We start from the raw sequence: 18,904 nt of genomic DNA on the forward strand, positions 1-18,904 counted from the left end.
AAAGTAACCATGGCTATTTGCAATCAAGTAATAATAGGTTTTGAAAACTTACACACAAGCTAAAACACATACTCCTGCAACAAGGTTAGTTGGATAGTTGGATGTAGGATTTATTTAATTTCAAATTAAATAATTAATTTCGAAATAATTAATTAATTAAAAAAAAATTTGAAAAATTTTAAAAAAAAAATTGAATCATTCAAAATTTTAAAAAAAAAATTAAATTTAAAATTAAACCTACAATTTTGAAAAATTAGGTTTCAACCAACCTAAATATCATTTCAAAATTTGCTAACTACTTTTAAAATTTAAATGTTATTTTATAAATAAAAATTAAATAAAAATTAGAAAAGATAAGTTAAATATCTTTTTCAGATTTTAAATTTAATTTAAATAAATAAAATAACAAAATTTAAAAGTTAGCAAAATATCTTACATCTATTTAAAATTACATGATTATAATTATCTTATTTTAAATTTAAATAAGGTCAAAATATCTAAAAAAGATTTAATTTAAAAAATATATATAAAATCTGACCTTAAATTTAAAAATAAGATAAGATACAGTAGAACCTCTATTTAAGAATACTCTATTCAAGAATAACCTCTAATTTGTTATAAAAAAATCAAGTCCCGATTTGGGCCAGTTATAAATAAGAATAACCTCTAAATTGTAATTAGTTATACATTTTTTAAGTCCCGTATTAACAAAGTGTACCTCTATATAAGAATAATTACATCTTAATAAAATATATACATGTATTTTATAAATTTATTTATGTAAAATTAATAATTTTATTTTAAATTATAATACATGTATGAAATTATATTTACTCTAAAATATTTCTATTATGATATAGTATTAATGATTATTTATTGTTATTATTGTTACATTGATATTTTTTGGTTTTTTAATTTTTTTTTCTAGTGTAACTCTATTTAGTTATAACCTCCCAATTAGAATATAATTTACTTGGTCCCAAGTGTATTCTTGGATAGAGGTTCTACTGTATAATCAAATTTAAAAATAAGATAGATTTTTTTTTAAGCAAGAAGATAGATACTAATTCTATTCAAATTCAAATTACAGTAATATCTTGAATTAAATTTAAAAAATATTAAATTAATTCAAAATGATAATTAGAATTGAATTAGGAATAGTAATAGTATATATATAGAACTACACAAAAAATCGGAAGTTAATTCCATCAAAAAGCATGAAAAATCGAAGAAAAACTAAAAAATTGTGAGCTGTACGGACAGTTTTCGCGATCGCAGGAAAATTTCAGCACAACTCCGATTTTTCAAATCTTCAAAAATTCATAACTAATTCAAATAAAATCGAAATTAAATTCTGTAAAAGGCTAACTTGCTTAATTTTTTCCATACTATCCAATAAAAATAATTCTAGAAAAAGAATCGCAATTATTTTTCACGAAAATTTACAAACATCAATCAATCATCAAGTAACACTCAATACAACATGATACCATCCAAAAACATACAAACAATCGTTTTAAAGTCCAAATTTCTTGCAAGTAAATCAATTACCATGACTCTGAGGCCAGTTGTTGGAAATTATTTTACCAGGATCTTAGATCTACTCACAAGTATGTTGATTAACACCCTAAATATGAACTTTCTAAAACGATGAAATAAACACATATAAAATTTAGAAAACCTTACATTGGGTGCAGCGGAATAATATGACTCCTTCCGTTCAGATATCTAGCCCTTGATTCCTTTCTGTAGCAGAGCATTATCAATATCTGAACCTGGATCTCTTTCTCTGAATCTTTGATGCTGAAACCTCCTTCTTGCTGAAAGTCTTTCTTCACGATCTTCCTCACTATGATTGAGGTATCACTTGCTGTGTGTGGGCACTACTCTTACGCTAAGAATTTCGAAATCTCAATGAGGAAGAGAGAGAGAGTGGGTTCAGCCAAAGATAGGGAGAGAGAAGGCTCATGTTTTTCTCTGAAGGAAAAATAGAAAATTTAAGTGTAATTTTCCTGAAGCCTTCACTATCTATTTATAGCATTCCACTAGGGTTAGGTTTGAATTATTTGGCATTAAAATAATGAAAATATCAGTTTAAATTTCCTACAAAAGTGGCTGGCCCTATACTAGTGGATTTGGGCTCACTTTTTGCAATTTTGCAGTTTTACCTTTTCTGCATCTGATTTTCTCAAAAACGCCAATTTTCTAATTCAACCATTTAAATGGCAATTCTAACTATTTAATAACTATGAATAATTATTAAATAATATTGTCATTTATCATATTTATTAATTGAACCATACAAAGTATCATAATTAACAAATATGCCCCTATAAACTCTTTCTTTACAATTTTGCCCTTACTTAGTGAAAAATTCACAAATAGACATAGTCTAATTTGAGAATTATAATTGATTAATCAAAACCAATTACATGAGTCTTACAAGCAATATTATCTCAACTAGTGGGGGAACCATGGGTCTATATAACCGAGCTTCCAATAAGTAGATCAAGAATTTAGCACTAAAATTCACTAACTTATTAATTCTTCATTGAATCCACGCATAGAACTTAGAATTGCACTCTCAGTATATAGAATGCTCTATATGTTCCACCATATAGACACATCATTAGTTATCCATTGTTATAATCCTAATGTGATCAATGATCCTCTATATGAATGATCTACACAGTAAAGGGATTAGATTACCGTAACACCCTACTATGTATTTTATCCTTAAAACACTTGACCCCGTATAAATGATATTTCAACTTATGTGAAATGAGATCTCCACCATTTATTTTTGTTTGGTCAAGCTCGAAGGAGATCATCCTTTGCTTACTATTCGCCAGATAGAAGCTATAGATTCCATGTTTATGCTAGCGCTCCCACTCAATTGCACTACCGTGTTCCCAAAATGTACGTATCACCCTGACCTAAAAGTAGGCTTAACTAACAAATCAAAGAACACGAATAGCCTTTCAAGATTGAGCCTAATCATAACAGGATTAAGATCATTTGATCTAGGATCAACTTGGCGATATTGACTTGAATAGATTTTACGGTAAGTTTAATTAAATCTAAGTCAAAGTTTAATATCGGTCCCTTCCGATGCATACTCCATGCATCCAACCTGAGCTTTACTTTAACCAATGTTCTGGAAAGAACATAGTATTTCTCCAAATACAAGTAAACTCTTGTTGTAGATTATCATATCAGTAAAACCTCGTGTGTGATAAATCCAGGAAACTTTATTCACATAGTCATGTTTACTTTCCAATGTGTTGACGGCACAATAAACAGGATCAAGTATGTGAAAAGGGTTTCAGATGAATTTATACATTATGTACATATAATCATGAAATAAATCATGTGAACCATGCAACATTAAATGTTATTTCTGATCAATATTAATAAGTAAATCTGAATATATTGAAATGAGTTTTATTTAGGGCATAAAACCCAACAAGAGGATCATTGTGTTTGAAATTATTTTACCAGGATCTTAGATCTACTCACAAGTATGTTGTTTAAACACCCTAAATATGAACTTTCTAAAACGATAAATTAAACACATATAAAGTTAAGAAAACCTTACATTGATGCAGCGGAATTAATGTCTCCTTCCACTCAGATCTCTAACCCTTGTATCCTTTCTGTAGCAGAGTATAATCAAGATCTGAGCCCGAATGGAACATACAATCAAGATCAAGAATTTATATTGACAATAGCTGACTCATTATATTACTTCTATGTTTAAACAAGATATGTGTTAGATAGGGAATTGTGGAATGGACTCCACCCCTAAGAATATACATATAGGGTACTATGGATAACCTCCACCCCTAAGTATATAGAGATTATGATCCACCCCTAAAGGTTGTAAAGATCATGATTCTCTTAGTGTGATAGAGTTTATGTGGAGTTGAATACTATCCAGAGTTCATTAGATATAAAAGATCGTTGAACTGCATAGTTTTCTTAACTTTTCTCCACCCCTATCAGATCATAAGATCCTTTTATTAAACAAATTCTTAATAATTGTATTAGAATTAACAATTATTGATAAACATAGAAATAATTTCTAGTGTTTATTTAATATAACTCTATGAAGAGTTGTAAATATTATAGAATTTGCATCAATAATAAAAACACTTACACATACAAACATACAAATATAATGTGGTAATAATTGATGAAGATAAATTAAATGAAGCTCAATCTCATAATTTGCAATGGTGATTTCGAAAATAAAATTTATTAATAATAAAAAAAAGTATTACAACAATATGAGAAAAACAGGGATAAATATCCCTAACTAAAATTTGAAATCCAAATTGTCTTTAAACTAAAACAATTAATTCAAAAATGAAGAGCTTCATCTTCATCTGGACGATTTCACCTTTTGGTCCAGCTTTCTGATCCAACTCAATTGAGTTTAAGTAGCTGGGCCTATAAGAAGAAGAAAACAAATAAACAAAGTTTAGTCCAGAATCATAAATCCAATTGGATAATAATTCACTAAAACTCTTAAAGTTTATAAATGGAAATACCTTGTTTCTTTGCAAGAAGTTTAGGACACTGGGATTTCCAATGACCTTTTTCATTGCAGTAGAAACACTTTCCTTTAAGTGTAGCATCACCAGAAGGAACAACCTTTTTATTTTTCATGACTTTTGTTCGCTTCTTGGTGTTGTTCCACTTCTTCTTCGATTTGGGCTTTGAAGCAGAGGCAACATTTGCTTCAGGTTTTATCGTCCCATTACCATTCCTAGGATTGTGAGGTTTACTCCCTTTCTTCTTGGGTCCTCCAATCAAATTTTCATAAGTTTGAAGGTCATTGACTAATTCATGAAAGTCAATTCCTTCTTATTCATGACATAATTTGATGTATATGGTAGAAATGCTGGAGTCAGGCTATTCAAGATAAGACTAACTTGAGTAGCACTGTCCATTTCAGCACCATGATCCTGGGCTTCTTGGAAATAACTAGACATGAGGAGAACATGGTCACGCACGTTTTGATGAGGTTTCATCCGTGCATTAATGTACTTCTTAGTCGCGTCAAAGCGTGACTGAAGTGATGCCTTACCGAATAGCTCATTTAACTTCGTCATAACTTCAGCAGCCTTCTCGGTTTTAGAAAACCGAGTTTTGAGGGTGTCAACCATGCTAGAAAGCATAAAGTATAGAGCTTTGTCATTTGCTTTCTGCCAACGCTCATACTTTTCTTTCACAAATTTTTGGAAGCATTGTCCCTGTGCACTTCAGGTGACGGCTCAGTTAAAACAAACAAGGCACTTTCTCCTATGAGAGCAATATTAATGTTCTCATTCCATTTATTAAAGTTAGATCCATTCAGCTTATTTTCAGTCAACAGTGATAACATGGGATTCATTTTGACAAAAACAGAATACTACAAAATAATAGAAATCAACAAACAGAAATTAATAATGGTTTAACACACAAAATCAATTCAGAAATTATTAGCACATAGCAAGTAGGAATGATATGAGAAAATACTTAAAAAATTCAATCCTAAATAATTTCCAAGGTTTTCAACAAACTGATATCAGTGTCCCGTTTAGGCGAGAGTCAAAGCTACCATCCATTGAATAGAGTTGTCAGCTCATCTAAAATGTTAAACATTCTAGCAACCTTTTATTCGATCAAGATTGGAATCCAGCGTTGTCCCGTTTAGGCGAGAGTCAAGGCTATTCTATCTTATGAGCTTCTACCATTGTTTCGCAATTTGCAAGTCAAATATGGTCGCCACCATTAGGGTGATCTATACCATATAAAACACTTACAAACCACTTATCATGCGAGATTAAACGGTGCGAAATTGCTAATGAACGTTCCTCCATTAGGGAGGACTACTCACTAAAACAAACGCGGTGTAAAACCCACAATCGAATATCTTAATAATAATAAAGCTCATTGTTTAAAATGTATTTTCTTAATTATTCTAATAAATAAATCTCATTAAATTCTAAATTAAGAATTAAAATTCAAAAACAAGAATTTAATATAATATTTATAAAATTATACTTAGATGGTGATTGAAATAAAATAAATTATTTCCATCTTAGTAATAATCTTAAATATAAATATTAAGGAAATTAATTTAAGTTGAATTAAATAAATAATTAGCAACTTAAAAATTTCCTTTGAGAATATATTTATTGGGTTCGAAAATTTAAAGTATATAAAAATACAATTTTCGAAAAAATAATAAAAATAGAAAAGAAATACTTCAAGCAAAAATATCACCTATCTAGATATTCTTTTGACTAGTTAATTCAATTTCTAATAATATATATATATATATATTTTAAATTAATCAATTAAATGAAAAAATCATTGATTGAAGTTGGTCGAAAAATTAATTAAAATAAATAATTAATTTACAACTCAATCTATTTTTCAAAATAAAAAATTCGAAAATATTGCATAAATAAAATACAAATTTCAAAATTGATTAATAAAATAAAAAAAATATATATATATTTTGAAAATTATTTAAATTTAAGTTGAAAAATTAAATTTCAACCTAAAAATAATTTTCTATTTAATTAAATGTCATGAAAAATCAATAAATATTTAAGTATCATGATGAAAATCAACTTAGATATTTAGATTCTTCAAGTTAATTAAATGTATTAAATTCAAGAAATAATAATTAAGTGTAGAGAAGGCTTAATTATTTATTTCTAGTTTAATACTAGGAAAAATATACTTAATAAAATTGTACCAAAATTAATTATTTAAATAATTAATTTCACAAAGTATAATTTTCCTATTTAAATATTAGAAATAATAAGTAGTCTAGAAATTACTATCTAGAAAATATCTTATTTGACTAAGTATCTTTTCAAAATTTAAAAAATATCTAATTTAAGTTATATAGAAAAAATCTAAAACTTAAATAATTTCAAATTTAGATTTAATTAAATATCAAAATTAAGTTGTAACCACTTAATTTGAAGATATCTTTTTAAAGTTAATATTTGAAAAGATATTAACCAAAAAATATCTAAAATATTCCATTTTAAGTTAATATTTGAAAAGATATTAACTTAAAAAATATCTTAAGAATCTTTAATAACTAATGCCTAGGATTACTCAACTTGATTTAAAATTTAAATCAAATATTCAAATTTAAGTTAGATAAGAAAAATCAGTTGTTACAACTAATTTATAACTTAAATAGGAATATTTAATTAAATAAGCTCCAGAAAGAATCTTAGTTAGTTAAAATTCTATATTTAATTAAATACAAGAAAAATACAAATAGTTTGTCTAGAAATAATATCTAAACTAAAAGTGTTTTTCTTAAAATTAACTTTAAAATATTAAAATGAAAATAAATTTTCATATATTTTAAAAGTTAATTATGTTGCTAATTCAATTTTATTAGGTCAAACTAATATAATTAACCTAGTACAGTTATTCAAATCAGGCAAATGGGCCTTCACAATTGGGGTAGTTCATGTGAGGGGGTGCTGGGTTCAGTATGTCGTACCCACTTCTATGGCTCCCAACTCTCACACAAGGCCCAAAAGAGAGGAATTTAACCTTAAAATAAATAACTGTTATTAATTGAATAGGTCCAATAACTAAATGGACCTAAATAAAATCTATCATGGTGTGACATTTTATTTAGCAACAACCTATATGTATCTATATTAAAACAAAATAAACATATAGGCTCACACAGGCACACTTTGGATGGATCCTATCATGTTGCTAGGTCATACACAGATGAAAGAAGATTGTAAAATTTACCTGTTACAAATTATTAACTTGACCAAGGGAGCCATCAGATCATTAGATCTGGGAAAAAGTAACCATGGCTATTTGCAATCAAGTAATAATAGGTTTTAAAAAACTTACACACAAGCTAAAAACCACATACTCCTGCAACAAGGTTAGCTGGATAGTTGGAAGTAGGATTTATTTAATTTTAAATAAACAATTTCGAAAAATAAATAATTAAATAATTAAATAAAAAAAATTAATTTAATTTTCGAAAAATAAAAAAAATGTTTATTTCGAAAATAAAAAATTTAAATTTCGAGATTATTTAAAAAAATATTTAAAATTAAACCTACTATTTTGAAAAATTAGGTTTCAACCAACCTAAATATCATTTCAAAAATTTGCTAACTACTTTTAAAAATTAAATGTTATTTTAAAAATAAAAATTAAATAAAAATTAGAAAAGATAAATGAAATATCTTTTCAGATTTTAAATTTAATTTAAATAAATAAAATAACAAAATTTAAAAGTTAGCAAAATATCTTACATCTATTTAAAATTACATGATTATAATTATCTTATTTTAAATTTAAATAAGGTCAAAATATCCAAAAAAAATTTAATTTAAAAAAAATATATATAAAATCTGACCTTAAATTTAAAAATAAGATAAGATATAATCAAATTTAAAAATAAGATAGATTTTTTAGCAAGAAGATAGATACTAATTCTATTCAAATTCAAATTACACTAATATCTCGAATTAAATTTAAAAATATTAAATTAATTCAAAATGATAATTAGAATTGAATTAGAAATAGTAATAGTATATATACAAAACTATACAAAAAAATCGGAAGTTAATTCCATGAAAAAGCATGAAAAATCGAAGAAAAACGAAAAAACTGTGAGCTGTACGGACAGTTTTCGCGATCGCAGGAAAATTTCAGCAGAGCCCCGATTTTTTCAAATCTTCAAAAATCATAACTAATTCAAATAAAATCGAAATTGAGTTCTGTAAAAGGCTAACTTGCTTAATTTTTTCCATACTATCCAATAAAAATAATTCCAGAAACAAAATCGCAATTATTTTTCACGAAAATTTACAAACATCAATCAATCATCAAATAACACTCAATACAACATGATACCATCCAAAAACAAACAAACAATTGTTTTAAAGTCCAAATTTCATGCAAGTAAATCAATTACCATGGCTCTGATACGAGTTGTTGGAAATTATTTTACCAGGATCTTAGATCTACTTACAAGTATGTTGTTTAAACACCCTAAGTATGAACTTTCTAAAATGATAAATTAAACACATATAAAGTTAAGAAAACCTTACATTGATGCAGCGGAATTAATGTCTCCTTCCACTCAGATCTCTAACCCTTGTATCCTTTCTGTAGCAGAGTATAATCAAGATCTGAGCCCGAATGTCCTTCTTCTTCAAGTTTGATCCTTCACAGTCTGCCAATCTATGATTGAGTTACTGCTTGCTGTGTGTGGGCACTTACTCTTTCACTAGGGTCACGAAAAAGATGAAGGGAAAAGAGAGAGGGATTTCGGCCAGGTATAGAAAGTGGGGAAGGCTCAGTTTTTCTGAAGAGAGAAATTTCTGTCAGAAAGGCTTGTGAAAACTTGTGTAATTTGACTGAGCCATCACTTTCTATTTATAGGCAACTACTAGGTTTAGGTTAGGAGTTATTTGGCATTAAAATAATGAAAATATTAATTTGAAAAACTTCATCTAGTGGTCGGCCATGGTGTTGAATTGGGCCTCACTTGATTTTACAGTTTTATCAAATTTTATCTCTATTTTCTCAAAAATGCCAATTTTCCAATTCTAACCTTTTAAATGCCAAAACTAATTATTTAATAACTAAAATAGATTATTAAATAATATTGTCATTTAATTTAATTATTAATTAGACATATAAAGTCCATTAATAAATAAATAAATCTAGAATCTCTTTTCTTTACAATTTCACCCCTAAATAGTGAAAATTCATAAAATTAGACATAGTCTAACTTTAGAATTATAATTGATCAATCACGAATCAATTAATGAGTCTTACAAGCAGAATGTTCTCAACTATAATGGGGACCATGGATCTATATGCTGAGCTTCCAATAAGTGAACCAAATTTACCAAGTAAATTCCTACTTATTAATTCTTCGTTGAATCCACTCTTAGAACTTAGAATTGCACTCTCAGACTTATATAGAGCATATTGTATGTTCTACGATATCAATATACTATCTCATTTAACCATTGTTATAATATTATTGTGATTTAAAGATCCTCTATATAGATGATCTACATCGAGATGGGATTTCTTTACCGTTCTCACCCCTCAATGTATTTTGCCCCTTAAAACACTTAGCTACCTGTAAATGGTGTTTATTGATCTAATAATTAGTCAGTTAAACAAGAGCTCATCCATTTACTTCTATTTGCTAAGCTCGAAGGGAATCATCACTTGACTTCTATACACCAGTAGAAGCTATAGATTCCATATTTATGTTCAGCACTCCCACTCAATCATACTATCATGTTCCCAAAATATACGTATCACCCTGACCCAAAAGTAGGCTTAACTAATAAATCAAAGAACATGAATAGCACTCCTGAGTTGAGCCTAAGCATATCAGGATTTAGATTCTTTTAATCTTAAGATCAACTACTGATATTGACTTGGAAAGATATGTATAACGGTAAGTTTGTAATATCTTAACTTAGTTGCAATATCGGTCCAATCCAATGTATACTCCATACATTCGAAACTAGTATACTTTACTAATGTCCTGGAAAGAACATAACACTTACTCCAAGTGTAAGTACACATCATCGCTGTTTATCACATTAGTGTAAATCCAATAACACTGATGAAACAGGGACCAAAACTTTTGATTCATATGATCACAATCACATTCCACTGTGTTGACGATACTGTAATTGTGAATAAACATATGATCTGGATTTAATTGATTTTGTGTGTATGAATGTAATAAACATATTAAACATATTAAACCATTAGCATGTAAAATTCATGCAAACATCAATCACTTCAAATTTCTTATATTGATAACTAATCAGATTGTAAAGAGTTTTATTTAGGGCATAAAACCCAACACATTGATCACATTAGGATTATAACAATGGATAAATAATTATGTGTCTATATGGTGGAACATATAGAGCATTCTATATACTGAGAGTGCAATTCTGAGTTCTATGTGTGGATTCAACGAAGAATTAATAAGTCAGTGAATTTAAGTAGTAAATTCTAGATCTGCTTATTGGAAGCTCCGATATATAGACCCATGGTCCCCCCCCACTAGTTGAGATAATATTACTTGTAAGACTCATTTAATTGATTTAATTAATCAATTATAATTCTCAAGATAGACTGTGTCTATTTGAGAATTTATCACTTATGAAGGGAAAAACAGTAAATAGAGATTTTGAAGGGCATATTTATTAATTAGGAAACTTTAATTAGTTTTATTATTAATAAAATAAATGAAAATATATTATTTGATAATTAATTTTAATTATTAAATAATTAGATTTGACATTTATGTGGTTGAACAAAGGAGTTGGCAGTTTTTGACAAAACAGGAAACTATCAATGTAGGAAAAGGAAAGTTGGAAAAGTGGCAAGCCTTGTTTCCACAATGCCTAGGCCAGCCACTTAAGCTTCCTTTTCTCTTTGATTTTTTCAATTTTAAATGTCAATTAATTCAATCATCCAGAGCTATTCAGGTTAGATTTCGAGGATGAAATCCTATTAACGGGGGGATAATTGTAATGACCGCTTTAGTAATTTGGATTAGTAAGGGCAATTAGCACTAATTTTTATTATTTTATTATTTTATTATTATTTGTGAATTTATTTAATTGTGGACCCCAATATTTAGAAATAAATATTAGAGTTATAATTTCTCAATTTCGGAGATTTTATTAAACTCTAGGGGTATTATTTAGCTTATATGTGTAATATGTTATTTTTGTAATTTTTGCTCGGCGACAACGAAAAATGCGATGGATGGCTAGATTGATCACATGGGTAAGTTTAGAACCTTATTTCATAGTGGGAAATATTTTAGAGAAAATAAAGTATCGGGATTGAGCGAGGTTATGGATTTTGACTATTTTACCCCTAGCTTTAGAAATACCCAAGATATAACTTAAAGGGAAAAATAGTAATTGTAAATATGGGATTGGGTGGCTGCCTAGGTGTGTGACACTTGGCGTTTTATTTTTCAGCCAAGCCTAGGTTGAGAAATTCCTTTTCTCATTTTTAGAAAATAAGGAAAAGTTAAAAAATCAAAAGTTCAAGCTTTCCTCTCTCTCTCTTGCTTTCGGCTGGGGCAATTCAAAGGCAAAAACCAGATTTCTTCCTTTCATTTCCTTGAATTTTCAGCAAGGATTCAAGCTATTTCTAGTGAGATAAGCCCTAGACCATTGGTTATTTATTTTCAAGCTTTTAAGTTAGGTTGAAATGGTGTTTTGGAGTAATAGGAGCTGTTAGGTTTTCATATGCCTAGGGTTCGAATTTTAGGATCTTGTTGAGTTGATTTTAACTCCTTGCAGCTGGTTTTAATTGGTGTTGATGGTTTTATGCAATTTTATGTTTAGAGTTCAAAGCTTTGAGCTTTAATGGCAAGTTGAGATTTGTTGGTTGATTTTGTGAAATACTGCCTGGATTTTGTTGTTTATGCATTGTGTAGGTGCTCTGGAAAGTTTCATGGAAATTGGTGGAAGATTGAGCAACAAATGAGAGGTTTTGGGAAACCTGGTGCAAACCGGCGAGCCAGTTTGCAGTGCCACAAAAACCGGCTAGCCGCTTTTGGCAGGGTTTCCCGAGCCTTTCATTTTCTCAATTTTTGTCATTTCGATGCCTCGGTTGGGTGTTTCCCCATTTCCAGAGTTAGAATAACCCATTAAGAGTATAGCAGAACCTAAGGTTTTGGTTTTGGGTTTCCTGGGATTAGGGTTTTAATCGTGTGGCTTACCCGGTTTCAAAATGTGATTAGGGCATCCATCTAGCACGAGACTTCTGTCCAGGTCGGCCAGCACACTTGAATTCGGAAAACAGGTAAGAACTGTGTATAATGTGTAATATGGATATTCGAGTGTATGTATGTGTTAATGTATATAGATGCTTATTTGTTGTGATTCAAACACTACCAACACTTGTACGGTTGCGGTACAGAGTGCATTGGTAAGGCGTATGACGTTTGGAAGTACATCATGGTGTTACCAGCACTTGTACGGGAAGGTACAAGGTGTCTGTGGTACAACCCTTGACGGTACTCAAGGTGCGGTCCATACCCTACCTACACTATTACGATGGTATACTGAGTGCATGTGGTACATGGTACATGGTCGTATCCTAGTTAGAACGTTCATACTCATCTGTTAAGCTCTGTAAATAGGTGTATGGGTGCCTATTTACAGGTTGGAAATTATATGATATGTTATATGCATTTCTTACTGAGTCTATTGACTCACAGTTTCTGCTTCCATGTGTAGGTAAAGGAAAGACGAAGGCTGAACAGGAGTGAACCTGAGCCCGGGTGAGATTGTACATGTCAAGCAGCGCGACCTGGAGTGTTCGGTCTCGGGACATCTGGGAGTTGTATTTTGAAAGTCGTTGTTCGACCTATAAATTTGTGTATTTTGGAATGTATAGTTTGAAAAGTAAATTTTACAAAGTTTGAAAACGGGATCCCGGCATTTGTAAATATTTTATGATATTACAAAGTTTAGTATTTAATACAAAAGTTTTAATTTGACACGTTTTTCGAGAAATTTCTTTGATTAGCAAAGATTGCACAATAATTGAAAAAGCACTGTAGCGTACCTTAGCATTAGGGCGTTACAAGATATATTTGAATTCTATATGTGTTATTTATGTTATTTATGAGATTTCATGTTTTTCATATTCAATGCCCGGTAACAGTGGAACGCGAAGTTTAGGCGATAGAGTCACATTTTTGTATGGTTTAGTATTTTAGTAATAGTGGGGCAACTTAGATAGACATTGGGAATGTCGAGAATATTGGTGGTCTTAAATTGGACCAAAATGCGCTTTGGTGGTAAGGATGCTTTTTGGCTTAGGCAAGGGTAATTTAGTCTTTTACCATATGTTTTCTTTTGAAGGTATGACCACTGTCCCACATGCACTACATACGTTACTGTACGAGTGTTGGTAGGGTTTGCCACGTACCTTGAGTAACCTTAAGTGTTATACCACATACACTCTGTACCTGTTCGTAATAGAGTTGGTAACATCGTACTGTACTCTTTAAACATCGTACACTGCACCAATGCACTCAGTGCCACTACGATACTAGTGTTGGTAGTGTACGAATCATATCATGCATTTATCACATATACACATATTCATATAAAATATGCTCTATTCTAGTGTTACCTCGTTTCTGAATTTAAGTGTGCTGGCCGACCTGAACGAAAAATCACGTGCTTGATGGATGCCCTATGTCACAATGACGTAAATGGGTAAATAACAGGCCAAAACCTATCCAGATACGTAAACTCACAACAATAAGTTTCACTATCGATAACTAACTTGGCCATAACCTAATTATTGAGTAAACAACAAACTAAGGGTCTGAAAAAAATAACACAAATTGATAAATGGAGTTTTTGGGAATCCTGCCCCTGATCCGACTAACCAGTTTGCACCAAGTAATCCAAATAAGTCCAAAACTTGCCCAATTCGCGTCCAAATCAAATCAAACCTTCCAGATCACATTTACCAACCTCAAACAACATTTTCCTAGCAATAACAACAAGAAAAATACACAGAATCCAAAAATGGCATTAATGACCCAACTTTGAGTTTTTCAAACTCAAACTTGCTCATTCACCACTCAAATCACCAAAACAAGCTACAATTAATACATTTTAACTAAAAATAAACCCAAAAACAAAACCACCATCAATTCTAACACTAACAGCCCCTAACTCACAAAATTGCATGCTAGAACTAAATCTAAAGCTTGAATTACTAAGGATTAGAGTACTAGGGCTTACCTCCCCTTGGAAATACCTTAGTTCCTTGCTAAAAACCAGAAAACTTGAAGGTTGGTTGGGTTGATTCTTTTGGTTTGTGTGGGAGTCAAGTAAGAAAGACAGAGAAAGAGAAGGAGGTTCTAAAGTTTTCTTGATTTTGATTTTTCTTCCAAATTGATTAACTTCTAAAATCATAATTCTAAAATAAACATGTGGCCAACTGTCGAACTTAAAGCATGCCACCTAATCCTTAAGTGTAAAATACCGAAAATGCCCTTTAACTTGCAACTTAAGCAATTATAAGCTTATGGGTAACATAGTCTAAAATCATAACCTTGCTTAAACTCGGTATTCTAAATATCTCAAATATTTGTCACACTAAAAAATTGGTTCTAGACATACCCATGTGACTCTAACGACCATCCATCGTATTTTTTATCGTCGCTGAGCAAAAATCATAAAAATTACATAATTTATATTTAACATAAATAATACTCTTAGAGTTTAATAAAATCTCCGGAATTAAAAAATTATAACTCTAATGCCCATTTCTAAAAATAGGACCCACAAAAATATAAAATCATATATAATTATAAAACACTAATAATTAATGCTAATTGTCTTTACTAATTCATAACCTAACATACGGTCATTACAACAATTACTTAAAGGACACAATTTTTAATAGTCGCGGGCTAGTTCTAGTATATTGGTGCATATTTTGTGTGCATATGTTATTATTCGATAAAAAAAAATATTACAAAAAATATGTATATTTTCTTAAAACAGTATTTGAAAATAGAAAATTTTCAAAAATATATTTTTTGTATGTTTTATTTACAATTTTACTACTTAAAGTTTTTATTTACAAAAATATACTTTAAAAGTTTTAAAATTACAAAAACAAACTTTTTTTCAGCAAAAAAATAAGAAAATAGTTGAAAAACTACCAAAAATCAACATCACCAACAGTTATAAATCAGCTATAAAATAACCAGAAAAATAACCTAATGACAACTATAATATAACTATAAATAAACCATCAAATTACTAAAAAATGGTTTATTGTTTTTAATGAAAAGATATTTTTGTAATTAAAAATTTGAAAGAGTAAAAATATTAAAAAAATAGGTATAAAGTATTTTGTAATTTTTTAAAATTTTTGGTCTATTTTATATATATTTTTTGTAATTTTATAACTAATTACAATATAATTATTATTCTTATTTATAGTCGGCTCAAAATTTGAACCAAATTTTTTCATAACAAAGTTAAGATTATTTTTATTGAGGTTTCATTGTATTTGTAAAGAGATGAGTTTTGAACAAGTGAGTGAGATCATGAAAAATAATTCCTATAGATTTATGAATTTTTAAGAATTTGTAAATTCTTATACATTTTTACAAATAATATTGACAAAAACAGTATATTATATATTTTAATTAATTGCTTTCACTATAAATTACTAAAAGAAAATCATTAAACATATATATTTTTGCTTTTTTATTTTTACATTTCAAAATAGTTTTTTTTTTTTTTGTATTTTTACGGAATTCTACATAGAAACTCCAGTTGCAACTAGCGCTGCAACCTAAATTGCAACAAAAAATCGTATAGAAACTCCTATTGCAACTAGCAGTGTAACCACTTTAGAAACTCAAACCGTAAATTTAAAAAAAAAAGTTAAAAAAAAAACAATATATAGAGTAATTCCCTTATATTTTTTTATTACAAAAGATAATTATTATTTTGGACTCAGTTTTACAAAAATTATTGCTCTATATTTTTATTTTATTACATGATAATTAATAGCTTATGTTGTAGAAAATAAAGGATAATGTTATTTTGAAACTTATATTGGTCGAAATTTGTTAGTGTAAGGAAATCAGACCAAAGTCATTAAAAAAATATATATATGTTAGACAAAAATTTAGAATTAGGATTAAAATTTTTGCTTTAAAATCGAACTTAAAAGTATGTTTCATTTTTCAAAACATGTGGTCAATCGTAAAGAAATAAATGACTGATAAAGATAGAAATTGTAAATCAGTGGTGATTGGGAACATCAAATTTATTTGTCAATTTTGAAAAAGAAAAGAAAAAAAAAAAAAAAGAGAAAGAAGGTGATTGGCCACGCCCCACATGGCCTCTATGAAAGCAAACTAGAAAAATTGGATTGATTTAATTTTTAGCGAAATACTGAACGATTAGTGGTGCTTAACACCTTTCTATGTATATCGTTTCAATGAAGTATGAGGTCGCATATAGTTTAATATAATAACTTTTAAGGAATATAGTTAATCAATCGCAAACGCGATATGTCGGAGAAGTGCTAGCCTTAGGAACCACTGGTACTTAATAATAATGCTCTAATTTTAATGTTTGATGTTGACTCTTTCAGGAAAGAAACATACATTTTCCTACAATTATTTACAACATTTCATTCGATAAGGATATTAAGTTTTTAATGAATAATTCTTAAATTTTTTTTAAGGATTTGAAAATGAGTAATACAAAATAATCATTTAAATGACTCATTTAGTTTATTCTTATGTATGTATATGGATTCTTTTGTACACATAAGAGCTAGCTTTTGAATTTGAGGAGGAATTAGAAAATTTAATATCAATATTCATTAAGGATGAAGACAATAGTAGAAGCCATGAATGATGACAAGGGTGGAAGAAGTAATAAAACCAATAATTGAAGATAAAAAGCAGAAAATTAAGCCAAATGAACCAGGAGACACACTTATTGATGGAGAAGTCCACTCCATTTCATTTGTTCAGAAAACCCTGCCTGGTTGCTGACACTTGAGCCCCCCAATTCATGAATTGACTCTGATTTTTCACAGAATTTGGCTTCATTAGCTCCCCAATGCCTTTGAGAAACCATAACTATCTACAGTTGGAGTGTGACAATTAATTATGGATTAAGTTTTTAATATGTGATTGTAAGTTTTTTTTATTTATTTTCCACCTCAAATTAAATTATATATGCTATCTTTGATTAAATAATGATGCCTATTTGTCAACAAAATGGCAAGCTTTCATTTCGATTTGCATTTCGTATTTTTCATTGGCACAAGAAATAAATAAGGCTAATTATGATTTTGATCTCTCTAATTTTGATATATAACAAATCTTGTCTATAAATATTTTCAGGCCGTTTAAAATTTGGCTCAAACTATTGAAACTAGTAAATATAACCGCTCTTTGCACGATTTTGTAATAGAATAAATATAATTTTAAAATATTTATTTTGTAAAAGTTACCGGTAATTATTTTTATTTTGCTAAATGTTAATTTTAAATTCATTGTTTTACAAATAAAACAATGGTACTTTGAAATTAATTTTGGTCACACATTTTTAACTATAGTCCTAAAGTTTTCTCTCTTAACCCTATCTAATTATTGTGACCCAAATTCTAATCTCAATACATGATCCTAACACTAAATAAAGTTTACATTATGTTCCATTTTGTAAAATATATAGGGTCTAAATTGTCACTAAACAATGATCATAAGCATAAAGGAGTTCTCAAGATTGAATCCCTCTCTCTCAAAGTCAGAAATTCAAAGAAACAAAATTATCATTTTACAAGTGACATCAAAAGAATATCTATAAGGGCATCTTGCATATGCATATACGGTCCAAAAGTTTAAAAAAAAAAAAAACCATGACATTACTTCTAGCCATGTAAAACAAATATAATGTAAAGAAATTAATAATATTCTTAGTCTATCTTAGGATTGTTCATAAAATACGTAATTCAATCCAATCCATACGATTCAATCTAATCCAATCCGTAAAGTGTAGATATTCGCACTTTTGCGAATTTGATTGGAAAATCTAAACTCCGCACTTGTGTTGATCGGATGTTGATTGACATACAAAAGTAACCGATCAAATCCAATTAACATAAATTTATATATATATTTAAAAATAATTATTGCTATACTAGAAATTTGACTACCATCTCACTGGGGGACACGTGTCAAAATAAAAGGAATATGGATCGATACAATCGCTTTTTATGGAATAACTCATTAGCTACGTAAGTATCAGAGTATATTCGCAACCTACTGAGT

The sequence above is a fragment of the Cannabis sativa genome, chromosome 9, assembly GCF_029168945.1.
Source record: "Cannabis sativa cultivar Pink pepper isolate KNU-18-1 chromosome 9, ASM2916894v1, whole genome shotgun sequence".
Lineage (NCBI taxonomy): Eukaryota > Viridiplantae > Streptophyta > Magnoliopsida > Rosales > Cannabaceae > Cannabis > Cannabis sativa.